Here is a 15,234-nt window from a genome sequence, read left to right as displayed (position 1 = left end):
GAATCTTTATGCGATTTTACCCTTGCAACAAAATAACTATAAGAAATCAATCTCTACAAGGCACTCGAATTTATCAGGAGGGTCCTTATTGACACTGGAGAGTGACCCGATGACAGTAGATTGTCAACCCTTAAAAGAACTGTTGGTTTTAGTTTTTATTTACCTTATATTTGGGTGTATGATGTTATGAGGTTCATAACTTAAGTTTTTTTTTTATTGTAGCAATAAAAATAATATTGGTACATAAGTACTTAGGCTTAGTCAGAATTTTTTATGCGAAAATTTTTAATTTATGAACAGATTATTTTTATCACATTATTATAAATTTTCAACATCTCATTAGATTTGAAAATTACAATATTTTATTTTGATGATCTAATATAATTTTTTTTTGTTTTAAAGCATCCGTGATAGAATTTAAAGTGTTCCCGCCATTTTTCTTTGGTTTATTATTTTTACTTTTAAAATTACTTGTGTATTTTTTTGTTAACGCGCGATCTTGAAATATAAAACTTTTGTACCAATTGTTTTAAGTGCTATTTATTATTTTTATTTTATAAAATAAAAACAGTTAAGGAAAATTGTAAAAAAAAAAATGGTATGAGAGAGAAAAAAACTAGTTAATTTTTAATTTGCGGTTTTGTAAACTTTTGCTTTTTATGGCAGCGTATGAATGATGACGAGAACGTGGGCGAATAATTTTTCTTCTTCTTTATTTTTACATAATATTATATTTGGCATATACTTTACATTAATACTTTATCTAGACTTTAATTTTTATAAAAAGGAAACTTTTTATGATGTATATGATTTTATTAGGGCATTGACTTAAGGTACCCAAGTTACTTTTAATATATTTTTTATATTTTTATAGTAATTGTATTTTTTTTATTTTGGAATATAATTTTGATTTGGTTTTAATACTTTATAATATTGTACTTAATGTTTTAAATGTTATTTATGGAAAATGTAGGCTAATTCAAGAGTGTTGATATTGTTATATAAATTTGACATATAAGATGTTGATTCCATGTATATGGATCTATTTATATAAGTATAATGCCATTTCAAATGAAATTTAAATAGAAATTTGCAAATTACGATTAAGTAATCTATGCAATGCAAAATAGGAATTGAAAATTATAAAAATCCAAATAAAAATTTAAAAGTGATTTAGGCAACAAAATAATACTTATAATATGAAATAATTTTATATTGTGATGAAATACAAAATAATGTGAATTATTAAAAATAGTTTTTGCTTAAAATTTTTTTATTACAACTAAATTAGTCAAATAATGTAGCTACAACACCGCATTAATGAAACATGCAATTAAACTTCAAAATTCGACTTAACCGCAAGTAATAGTGAAACATGAATAAGTAGTTAAGAAAATTTAATATTTATTTGCAGTTGACAAAATTTTTGAAGACCGCTCTATGAGTGTTATTATATATTGTTCTAGAAAGAGCAATAAAAAAAAATTAAACTAAAATTTAAATTTATACTTACGTACGTAAAGTGTAAATGCAAGTATACAACAATGTATAAGAAAATTTTTATTGATTCATTTACCTGAAATGAAAAAAAATATTTTTTTTTTAGTTTTTAAAAATAATTTAATTCTTATATGTTTTTTAAATAAAATTCCACTTAATGTAATAAATTTTAAAAATATTCAGTGAGTGAAATACTTTTCACTGTCACCACTGACATTTACAGAATTTGCGGTAAAATAATTGTCAAGCAAGCTTTGTGCAGATAACAGATCAATTTCAACTGAAGTTTTCAAATTGTCAAAATTTGCTTTAACTTGAATTTATTCAATTATGACTCAAATTGTGTAACTCGTTGACTGTTTAGTGATTTTTGGGACCCAAATCATGCATCAGGAAAACTTATTCATCAAATTGTAAAGAAATAGGTGTTTTTTAAAAAAAACATGTGGTGGTAGAGGATTGTATTGCAGATATAAAACTTTTATAATTTCCGTCTTAAAACTTTAAATAATTTCATAGAATTTATTGTTTTACAAATGTCGTTACCACTATCATAATAATTAATTAAATTTGCAAACTATAAGGATTTGCTTTGACATGTAACTGTTATAATGTGCTTTTAACTATATTTTTTGAAAAAAAAGAACCAAAAAAAAATTTTTACTTTAAATCATGTTTTCATGTATGGGTTGGTGAATCTGTAAAGAAAAAGACAAATACGACAATTACACTTGTCATTCCCATTTACAAGAACTTTTAAGTGACCGACCACGATTTTTATTTGTGTGTTTACAATTAAAATTCCGTTAATTCGAATATTCGAGAATCAATTGAAATAACAATTACATTTTTACACGTTTAAATTAATTTTGATTTTTTTTTTTTTGTGGACAGGAAATTCTTAAAAATTCATCAACTTTTTATGTTTTCCTCAAAATTTACTTTAAAAATTATATACAAACATGAATTAAAGAAAAATTCTTAAAAATATGAAGAATTTTAAAGAAATTTGTGAGTATATCATTTTCTTTTAAGAATCATACCACGATTTCAAAATTTTAAAAAATTCTGATAAAATAAAAAATTGTTTTGATAATTTTGGTGTGATTAAGAACAAAAAAACAAAAGCAAATATTTGAAGAAGATTTTGAAGATATCAAAAACAATTTGTAATATTCCTTTTTATTTTTTATAACACAAACAAACAAATAAGTAAGGATAAGGTTGTCTTGTTCAATTATAGGATATTAATAAATATTTGCATTCATTATCAATTACTCTGAGATCAATTTCTTTGCAAAATTCAACTCCAAGGGATACGTCATTAAGAATGTATATTCGCATAGCATATCAGCATAATTCTCCTTCCGCCAATAAAGGCAAGCAAATCTGATCCTTACATCTGTAAAAATCATTTCACAGAAGAGTAACTGCGCATTAATTTATTCTCAATTCGCAGTAACACAACAGTAACAACTTAGTAAAATTGCAAATCTTGATGCTATTACTACCTCAATAAAGAAGAATTCATTAGAAATTTCATGATTATAAGGTAAAAATTCCTTCAAAAAATTTTACCAAATTGTTTTTAGAAATCTCGTGCAATAATTTGGAAATTTTTGTCTTTGAGCATTATTTGCTGAGAACTATTCTAATTCTAACTTATAAAGCTTCTCAAACCTTATTACGTCACAAAATTACACGTACGCCGTCATATATCAAATGACAAATTTATAATGTGGCTCGAAAAATATTTCAAAAATTTTGACGCAAAAAAAAGTTCCGTTTTTCAAAAATTCCCTTACATACTTCGTTATTTAATTTTCGTGTTAACTTAAGGCTGTTTAATTTTAATACTTGATGATCAGTTCTTCACCAAAAAAAAAAAAAACATTACGATCGTATAATATTCGTTATTAAAGTGGTTAGTCAACATACAAAATAAAAACAAAAAATTATAATTCTGTGCCAAAAAACTAAATTCGTACAATAAATCAACTTTTAAAGAGTGCATTCAACTTTCAATAATATTCAATTATGGAAAACAATAAAACAATAAAAATCAAAAACACGCACGCATGTGTGTATAATTATATGTGTATCTGATCTTTTGAATGAAGATGATTAATTTATTTGTGTTAATATTTTTGATAAGTTCTACAACTCTTCAAATCAAATTGAAGAGTTTTTATTGTATAATTTTATAAAAGCACTAATATTTCTTCTGAATATATGAGATTTTTTGCATAAATTTTTTTTTTTTCTTTGAATACAGCAGCTTTGTTTTTTTGTTCTTTTAAATGAAGATCACAAGAGATCACACAAGTAATCGTTATACTACGTTTACTGTTAAATTAAAAAAATTAAAATCTTAATTTTCAATTAATGAATTTATAAATTTTATTTTTTTTTTTTGCCTTGTCTTTTCAAATATGAAGTTTTCATTTCATTGTTTACCCATTTTCCGGGTTCAAATTTAGAATATTATAGATGAAACCATTTTAACTGTGAAACAAAATTTTATTCTATTTCTATTTAGAAAAAAAAATTATTTTGTTTTTCTCAGTTTTTTTTTATTAAGAATTTTTTTTTTTTTTTTTATTCTGAATGGACCATGATAATTCTTTTTGGTGTTTTGATTCAAGGTCGTTTTAAAGTAATGTTTTCCTCTTGTATTGTTAAAAGTACCTATTTGTATAGTAAATTTAGATCGAAATTCATAAGAAATCTACCGTATCTATAGGTACAATCAAATATACTAGATAATAATTACAATTATACTAATATTTTTTTTTATATAAATTACTCAAATAAATTTGCCTATATTTATTCTTATTTTAATTTTGAAGAAAAAAATCTAGAGGTATGTCACACCAATATAAAAATAAAATCGATTTATTTTTTTCTCTCAATTTATAATTTCCTGATTTTTAATTTATAATTTTATAATTGAAACAATAAAAACCGATTAATTTAAAACAAAAAAAAAAATAATCATAAGTATTAGTGATAAATCAAATTTGATTTGAAAATGCTCTTTAAGAAATAAAAAAATAAAAAAATATTAAAATGTACAGTTGTTTATCGCCGTACCCCTACACTGAAAAAAAAAAAATTTCATACTAAAAATAGTTTATTAATCCAACAATTATTAAGCATTTTATTGAATTTTATCACTTGCCAACAACAATAATAATATCTAGTTAAAGGTGTCAAACCTCGGGCAATGTTTTTTTTTTTCATTTCTTTTGATATTTTTTCTGTTCAATATCTGCTCTTTGATATAAAATATTTTTATAAATTGAACTTTGTTAAATTCAAATTTAATTCAAATTCAAATCATTTTTTTTTCTTATATATTGCATAAATTATTGCTATTACTTTTTTAAAGTTCCTTTGTTAAACAGAGAGGTATACCTAGGTATAAAAGAAAAATATCAAAAAAAAGAAAAAAAATTTTTTTTCAATCGGGCAAAAAAATAAAAAAACATTTATTCGCGCAACCATAAGGTAGATTTTTACTGCAATTTTATACTATTTCTTTGTTATTTCTTGTAACTTATATTGTAGTACAGTAGATTTTCGATGTAATGGCTTCGAAATTTTAAAGTTTGAATTTAGTATAGTGATTCATTGAGATTGTGATTATTATTGAAGCACATAAAGAATTTTTAATAAAATTTTGATATAGGTGATTGCTTTTACAGATAGAAAATGATTTTCTGTAAAATTGTATCACGATTTAATTTCTTAAAATTAAAGGCTCTACCAAGCCATTGCCGTTACAATTTTCCACTATATATTGCTGAATTATGCAAGTTACTATATAAAGTGACAATGCCAAATACTTAGAATTGCTGAGTCAGCAAGGCAAATGTTTTTAAAGTTTTTCAAAAAATTTTTTCAAATATCTTCCAAAATACTTCTCTTTCAGATTTCTATGACTGCTCTATAAGTCACTGGTGAATGGTGATCATACGCCTGGCTCTACAAGTCACTTCAGTGACCAAAAAATTACATAGAATCGTTCAGTAATATTCTTCAATATGTTTTTATGTATTACGTATAATGTGATAGGAATCGTGGAATGTGTCTTAGCATATCAGGATGTAAATTTAAATTTATACATTCAAGTTTTAAGGAGTAATCAAAAAAAATATGACATGAGAATGAAATAGTAAGAATTCGTTGAGAACGGTGCAAAATTGTCGTAATGTAAAGTAGTAATAAATTTTGTAGGAATTACTTCAATAGTGCTATTCAAAGTGTATAATCTATAGTTTCGTACGTCTCTGAATTTTCATTAGAACAACAAAAAATATATAGTGTAAGAAAACCGGAAATCATATACTTAAGAGTCTTAAAATATGAAAGGCCTACAATAACGTAACTCCTTAAAAATTTTCCTAGCTATACATTATATCACGAGTCTAGTGTATACTTATATACTGTATTTTTGAAATTGATTCTATTAATAGCAAAAGTTCACTTTAAACTGTTCTAATAACAATAAGAACAAAATAATAATAATAAAAAAAATATAAAAATCTCAAGGCTTTTTTCGATCTTGTTTTGAAATATAATCGATCTAAAAATGTATATTTGTTTTGTTCTTGCATATTATTATTGTTGTTATGTTTTTATTTGTTTTCCATTTTAGTAAAGTTTTATAAGATTTTCCAAAAAGTTATAGTATGAATTTTTTTCCCTGCATTGTTGATATTTCCACAGCAATAGCTTTGTATAAGATTGAAGCTTATACCTAAATATCTACAAATATATTATATATGTGTAATAATATTTTATAGTTATATGAAAATAATATGCAATATGGTTAACATATAACAGTTTTTATATAGGATGTTTTATCTGTATATTGTATAATAAAATAAGTATAACCCACCCACTATTTTTGAATCTATATTTAATAAGTCAATTATGTATATGTGTATATGTATGTATTATATAATAGTATAATCTTGCGGCGTTTCAGTCATGTATTTGAGCGCGCGCGAATTTCTTAAATTACATTATGCTAACAATATTCGACCGATAAAAGAAGAAAAAGAGAAATTCAAATATAAACCAAAAAAAAATATATATAAGGGGCAATAATAAATTAAGATGGTGACTATTGGGTGGTTGGTTTGTATAATAAATAAAATTAAACGTGCATAATGTAGAATGGAAAAAATTCCTTAAATTCATTATGCCATGTCTTTTATTAATTTTATTTATATAACAACTAAATTATATATAGCAGGATGGGATGGTCAAGTTCCTTAATTTTACGAGCCATTTTTCAAAATTTAAAATTTTCCGAGGAGTCTCAATTAAAACTATATTAAAAATTTAATTTATCCAAAATTGTTTCAGATTACAGTTATATCTGTAGCAAGATTTATATAAATTGTTTTCTTCAAAGCCAATCTCAACTGCTTATTGCAATGAAAGTTTACAAATTCGGTCTGAAGTCGATCGATTCGGAGAATTACGCCATACTGTTTTTGTACATATATTTATTCGCGCAGTTTTCCATAAGTAGTATGATTTCTAACTGCACTGGAAGTTAAATTTATCATAAAGTTGCATTTACTCTTTCACAATTTTCTTAAGTAATTTAAAAGAATTTAAATATTTTAAATTCTTCTTATATTAACATGAAAATTAAAAATAAATTCGGGTAGATTTATCGAGAGTTACAAAAAATTCTTCAAAGAGGCGAATTTGGCGCGCGACCTGAAGTTTGTCCACCGCTGTTATATGGTGTATTCATGCTTTTAAAAAATTAACAACAAATTAAAATGTAAATATGTAAATTAATGGATTTTATTGTTACAAATTAAATTCATAATTTTCTTTAAGTATAATTAGATAAATATTCCTTCGTTCGTTATGATTCTTTAATCTTTAATTTAATGAATATTTTTTTTTTCTCGCAAATGGAGCGATAAACTTCACATAGTTGAAATTTTTTTAAAATTTTTAATTTTCATTTTTTTTTTTAATATTTTTTGTGCACCTTCACTGATTTTCGCTCTTTGTTACGTGTACAAAATCACTCTAAAAATCATATTTTTATTTAATTTATTTTTGCATATTTTTTTTGCAATTTTTCGTAAATTTTTTTGTTTCGATTATTTTGTTGTTCGATTATTTAATATAGGAATCGAAAAAATTGTAACAAATAATTTTGAAAATATGAAATTATTGATTTTTTTTTCCTTAACAATAAATATGAATTGAATTCAATTTAATAAAAAAAAAAATATGTTATTGTATGCAATAAAATTATGCAAAGTTCCTGAGGTTTTTGTTATGAAAGATTAAAAAAAAAACAAACGTAATAGCATGTAATCAGATCCTCTAATTTCAATTCGGTAATTCTTTGATTTTGAAAACGAAAATATATAAATAAAAGAATAAAAATTATATTTAGATTAATAAATAAATAATTAATATTATTTTCATAATTCATTTTTAACTTCAAATAAATACTATAGGGTATTAAATGGAGTGTCATTATTTGACCGCAGTGCCGCCACCTTTAAAATACCTCATTATAATTAAATTTAAATACCAAAAAAAAATTATCAATTAAGAGTTAAGAAGAACAAAAATTAATATGAAAATTGAAAATCAAAAGAAATTTTATTTTAGATTTTATTACAAAACAAATATTTTTTTATTATTTCTTTTTATATGTAAATTTATAAAATAGCCACAAGCGGTTAAATAGAAAACTGTGATAGTTAAGTTGATAAAATTAATGATTTTTGAATTACGCAATGTTATGATTTGAGAATATTGTAAATTATATTCATGTATTGAAATTGTCTAAAAATTGTATGGGATTTCAAAAACTGTAGTAACGAAGTTAATCAGTTCGTTAGTGAGAGAGAAGAGGTGGCCTCCTGAACGCTGGCACCTAATACTAAACCAATAATAGTTCTCCATTCCTCCACGATACACTCATTCACTCTTTTCCGTCGAATTCATCTAAGTGTGTTAACAAAATTCAACAGATAACCAACGGACGCCACCCGGAATTCTTCTAATCCATCAAATCGATATCTCTCAAAAAAAATCTTCTCTTTCGTATTAGATAGATTAATTAGAAGAGCACGTGCTGTACGTCCCCTATCACTCTGATTTTTCGGCATCCGCGGCAAATAATCAATTAGGAACCACCCAAGGGCGGAAACAATAAACATTATATTGTAAATGTGGCAAAAGTGCAATTAAACATAATTTCTTTTTAAACATTAATAGTTAGATTGTTATGCTTTTCAAAAAATGTTTTTCTATAATGTTATGTAAATTTAATTAAATGCTTGTCCCACACTATTTTATTAATTTCTATTCCATTTATATTATAAAAACTGTTAAGAATTAATTACTATTTTTTATAACTACCGCAAATTTCAGCTGTACATGTTATGAGATTAGAAAAAAAGAAAAACATTTTTCCGATCGCTTGTTTGTTTATTTTTTTTGTCTTCATTTTATTTCTATTTTTAGTTTATAATTTTCTATTGGTTTTAAATAAATTCAAATATTCATGTACTTATTTGTACATATGTATGTAATTATATCCGACTGATTTGTTTCTTAGTTATACAAGAAAAATGTAATATATACATACGATATATATGTGGATAAATAACAAAATCATGATGCAATAATTAATAATCGCGTACAGAGTAATTTCATTGTTCTTACCCATTTAAAAATTCCAACTATAACACTTGCACTACGTATATAGTAGCACCAACAATTTATTATAATCTACACTTTACCATAAGCTTTAATTACCTTCATTTCGTAATTAAGGCCGAATTATACCTGAATTCATATTTGTGAAAATAATTATATGTAAATGTGTGCATTTGTTTATATAGGATTGTATATATGTATGTGAATAATTTTCATATATAAACCCATTAAATTAGCGCAACAAATTATTTTGATTTCTCATTATTAATTTCATTTTTTATTATTATTATTCGCGTATTCTATTCATGATTTTAAATAAAGGCAGCAACAGCAAAAAACAAGAAAAAATGAATGATTTTTAAGAATGCATTTTTGTTACCTGAAGGCCTTTTTTTCGAGTAACTTTATTTTTTTTTATTATTTTACAATGCAATATGTAAGTAAATAATTAATTTATGTTATAAATTATAATATAGTGGAAAAAAAATTAATTTACATAAATTGTATTAAAATAAGGCAGATTAAAAGTGTAAAAATAAGAAAAAAAATTGCTACAAAAATTGTTGGCTTCATGCGGTGTTAATCATGTTGAACATTCAGCACGATGTTCTATGGCATAAATTGAATTCCGTGTTTGTTTTTTTTTCTTTAAAAAAATTTCAATATATAAATATTTCATAAATATAATTATGTCAGTTTTAAATTGATAATAATTCAACTTTCTAAAGAAATATGCCATAAATTTTTCAATTTTAATAATCTTATCGTAAATTCCACATTCTTAGATTTCAACGTTTTCATACAAGATTGATTGATGATTTTGATATATTAATTCTTCTTAACAATAAAAAGATTTGTATTATAGGCAACCTGTGCTTATTTAACCTTATAAGTAGCGTGTGCTAATGAATAGCATACGCTGCCAATTGTCATTATTGTGTTTATATGCGAACCATCTGGAACCCTGGAATTGTGATATGTACTTGTCTTTGCAAATATTCCAATGCATTTGAAGCGAATTCTTTGGTATATGTATAATTGGTATATGCATATTTATATTATAATGAATTTTATATTTAATAAAGTTGGATCAAACCAATGGTTTGTATTGTAGCACTTTTCCAGAAATTTTTGAAAATTTGTTAAAATATTACACGACCCCCATCTTTGACAAAAAAACTTTGACCCCCTACCTTGGCAAAAAATTGAAAATTTTTAAAATTTTGCACGACCCCCTACCTTGGCAAAAAATTGAAAATTTTTAAAATTTTGCACGACCCCTTACCTTGGCAAAAAATTGAAAATTTTAAAAATTTTGCATGACCCCCTACCTTGGCAAAAAATTGAAAATTTTTAAAATTTTGCACGACCCCCTACCTTGGCAAAAAATTGAAAATTTTTTAAAATTTTGCACGATCCCCTACCTTGGCAAAAAATTGAAAATTTTTAAAATTTTGCACGACCCCCTACCTTGGCAAAAAATTGAAAATTTTTCAAAATTTTGCACGACCCCCTACCTTGGCAAAAAATTGAAATTTTGCACGACCCCCTACCTTGGCAAAAAATTGAAATTTTGCACGACCCCCTACCTTGGCAAAAAATTGAAAATTTTTAAAATTTTGCACGACCCCCTACCTTGGCAAAAAATTGAAAATTTTTAAAATTTTTCACGACCCTCTACCTTGGCAAAAAATTGAAAATTTTTAAAATTTTGCACGACCCCCTACCTTGGCAAAAAATTGAAAATTTTTAAAATTTTGCACGATCCCCTACCTTGGGAAAAAATTGAAAATTTTTTAAACTTTTGCACGACCCCCTACCTTGGCAAAAAGTTGAAAATTTTTAAAATTTTGCACGACCCCCTACCTTGGCAAAAAATTGAAAATTTTTAAAATTTTGCACGACCCCCTACCTTGGCAAAAAATTGAAAATTTTTTAAAATTTTGCACGACCCCCTACCTTGGCAAAAAATTGAAAATTTTTTAAAATTTTGCACGACCCCCTACCTTGGCAAAAAATTGAAAATTTTTAAAATTTTTCACGACCCCCTACCTTGGCAAAAAATTGAAAATTTTTAAAATTTTGCACGACCCCCTACCTTGGCAAAAAATTGAAAATTTTTTAAAATTTTGCACGACCCCCTACCTTGGCAAAAAATTGAAAATTTTTAAAATTTTGCACGATTCCCTACCTTGGCAAAAAATTGAAAATTTTTTAAACTTTTGCACGACCCCCTACCTTGGCAAAAAATTGAAAATTTTTAAAATTTTGCACGACCCCCTACCTTGGCAAAAAATTGAAAATTTTTAAAATTTTGCACGACCCCCTACCTTGGCAAAAAGTTGAAAATTTTTACAATTTTGCACGACCCCCTACCTTGGCAAAAAATTGAAAATTTTTAAAATTTTGCACGACCCCCTACCTTGGCAAAAAATTGAAATTTTGCACGACCCCCTACCTTGGCAAAAAATTGAAATTTTGCACGACCCCCTACCTTGGCAAAAAATTGAAAATTTTTTAAAATTTTGCACGACCCCCTACCTTGGCAAAAAATTGAAAATTTTTAAAATTTTGCACGATCCCCTACCTTGGCAAAAAATTGAAAATTTTTAAAATTTTGCACGACCCCCTACCTTGGCAAAAAATTGAAAATTTTTTAAAATTTTGCACGACCCCCTACCTTGGCAAAAAATTGAAAATTTTTAAAATTTTGCACGACCCCCTACCTTGGCAAAAAATTGAAAATTTTTTAAAATTTTGCACGACCCCCTACCTTGGCAAAAAATTGAAAATTTTTAAAATTTTGCACGATCCCCTACCTTGGCAAAAAATTGAAAATTTTTTAAACTTTTGCACGACCCCCTACCTTGGCAAAAAATTGAAAATTTTTAAAATTTTGCACGACCCCCTACCTTGGCAAAAAATTGAAAATTTTTTAAAATTTTGCACGACCCCCTACCTTGGCAAAAAATTGAAAATTTTTAAAATTTTGCACGACCCCCTACCTTGGCAAAAAATTGAAAATTTTTTAAAATTTTGCACGACCCCCTACCTTGGCAAAAAATTGAAAATTTTTTAAAATTTTGCACGACCCCCTACCTTGGCAAAAAATTGAAAATTTTTAAAATTTTTCACGACCCCCTACCTTGGCAAAAAATTGAAAATTTTTAAAATTTTGCACGACCCCCTACCTTGGCAAAAAATTGAAAATTTTTTAAAATTTTGCACGACCCCCTACCTTGGCAAAAAATTGAAAATTTTTAAAATTTTGCACGATTCCCTACCTTGGCAAAAAATTGAAAATTTTTTAAACTTTTGCACGACCCCCTACCTTGGCAAAAAATTGAAAATTTTTAAAATTTTGCACGACCCCCTACCTTGGCAAAAAATTGAAAATTTTTAAAATTTTGCACGACCCCCTACCTTGGCAAAAAGTTGAAAATTTTTACAATTTTGCACGACCCCCTACCTTGGCAAAAAATTGAAAATTTTTAAAATTTTGCACGACCCCCTACCTTGGCAAAAAATTGAAATTTTGCACGACCCCCTACCTTGGCAAAAAATTGAAATTTTGCACGACCCCCTACCTTGGCAAAAAATTGAAAATTTTTTAAAATTTTGCACGACCCCCTACCTTGGCAAAAAATTGAAAATTTTTAAAATTTTGCACGATCCCCTACCTTGGCAAAAAATTGAAAATTTTTAAAATTTTGCACGACCCCCTACCTTGGCAAAAAATTGAAAATTTTTTAAAATTTTGCACGACCCCCTACCTTGGCAAAAAATTGAAAATTTTTAAAATTTTGCACGACCCCCTACCTTGGCAAAAAATTGAAAATTTTTTAAAATTTTGCACGACCCCCTACCTTGGCAAAAAATTGAAAATTTTTAAAATTTTGCACGATCCCCTACCTTGGCAAAAAATTGAAAATTTTTTAAACTTTTGCACGACCCCCTACCTTGGCAAAAAATTGAAAATTTTTAAAATTTTGCACGACCCCCTACCTTGGCAAAAAATTGAAAATTTTTTAAAATTTTGCACGACCCCCTACCTTGGCAAAAAATTGAAAATTTTTAAAATTTTGCACGACCCCCTACCTTGGCAAAAAATTGAAAATTTTTAAAATTTTGCACGACCCCCTACCTTGGCAAAAAATTGAAAATTTTTAAAATTTTGCACGACCCCCTACCTTGGCAAAAAGTTGAAAATTTTTAAAATTTTCCACGACCCCCTACCTTGGAAAAAAATTGAAAATTTTTAAAATTTTGCACGACCCCCTACCTTGGCAAAAAATTGAAAATTTTTAAAATTTTGCATGACCCCTACCTTGGCAAAAAATTGAAAATTTTTAAAATTTTGCACGACCCCCTACCTTGGCAAAAAATTGAAAATTTTTTAAAATTTTGCACGACCCCCTACCTTGGCAAAAAATTGAAAATTTTTTAAAATTTTGCACGACCCCCTACCTTGGCAAAAAATTGAAAATTTTTAAAATTTTGCACGACCCCCTACCTTGGCAAAAAATTGAAAATTTTTAAAATTTTGCACGACCCCTTACCTTGGCAAAAAATTGAAAATTTTAAAAATTTTGCATGACCCCCTACCTTGGCAAAAAATTGAAAATTTTTAAAATTTTGCACGACCCCCTACCTTGGCAAAAAATTGAAAATTTTTTAAAATTTTGCACGATCCCCTACCTTGGCAAAAAATTGAAAATTTTTAAAATTTTGCACGACCCCCTACCTTGGCAAAAAATTGAAAATTTTTCAAAATTTTGCACGACCCCCTACCTTGGCAAAAAATTGAAAATTTTTTAAAATTTTGCACGACCCCCTACCTTGGCAAAAAATTGAAAATTTTTAAAATTTTGCACGACCCCCTACCTTGGCAAAAAATTGAAATTTTGCACGACCCCCTACCTTGGCAAAAAATTGAAATTTTGCACGACCCCCTACCTTGGCAAAAAATTGAAAATTTTTAAAATTTTGCACGACCCCCTACCTTGGCAAAAAATTGAAAATTTTTAAAATTTTTCACGACCCTCTACCTTGGCAAAAAATTGAAAATTTTTAAAATTTTGCACGACCCCCTACCTTGGCAAAAAATTGAAAATTTTTTAAAATTTTGCACGACCCCCTACCTTGGCAAAAAATTGAAAATTTTTAAAATTTTGCACGATCCCCTACCTTGGGAAAAAATTGAAAATTTTTTAAACTTTTGCACGACCCCCTACCTTGGCAAAAAGTTGAAAATTTTTAAAATTTTGCACGACCCCCTACCTTGGCAAAAAATTGAAAATTTTTAAAATTTTGCACGACCCCCTACCTTGGCAAAAAATTGAAAATTTTTTAAAATTTTGCACGACCCCCTACCTTGGCAAAAAATTGAAAATTTTTTAAAATTTTGCACGACCCCCTACCTTGGCAAAAAATTGAAAATTTTTAAAATTTTTCACGACCCCCTACCTTGGCAAAAAATTGAAAATTTTTAAAATTTTGCACGACCCCCTACCTTGGCAAAAAATTGAAAATTTTTTAAAATTTTGCACGACCCCCTACCTTGGCAAAAAATTGAAAATTTTTTAAAATTTTGCACGACCCCCTACCTTGGCAAAAAATTGAAAATTTTTAAAATTTTGCACGATTCCCTACCTTGGCAAAAAATTGAAAATTTTTTAAACTTTTGCACGACCCCCTACCTTGGCAAAAAATTGAAAATTTTTAAAATTTTGCACGACCCCCTACCTTGGCAAAAAATTGAAAATTTTTAAAATTTTGCACGACCCCCTACCTTGGCAAAAAGTTGAAAATTTTTACAATTTTGCACGACCCCCTACCTTGGCAAAAAATTGAAAATTTTTAAAATTTTGCACGACCCCCTACCTTGGCAAAAAATTGAAATTTTGCACGACCCCCTACCTTGGCAAAAAATTGAAATTTTGCACGACCCCCTACCTTGGCAAAAAATTGAAAATTTTTTAAAATTTTGCACGACCCCCTACCTTGGCAAAAAATTGA

Source organism: Condylostylus longicornis, unplaced genomic scaffold (assembly GCF_029603195.1).
Source record: "Condylostylus longicornis isolate FDR11 unplaced genomic scaffold, ASM2960319v2 ptg000020l, whole genome shotgun sequence".
Taxonomy (NCBI): Eukaryota; Metazoa; Arthropoda; class Insecta; order Diptera; family Dolichopodidae; genus Condylostylus; species Condylostylus longicornis.
The sequence above is the reverse complement of the archived record's forward strand: the minus strand, read 5'-3'. Positions refer to the sequence as shown.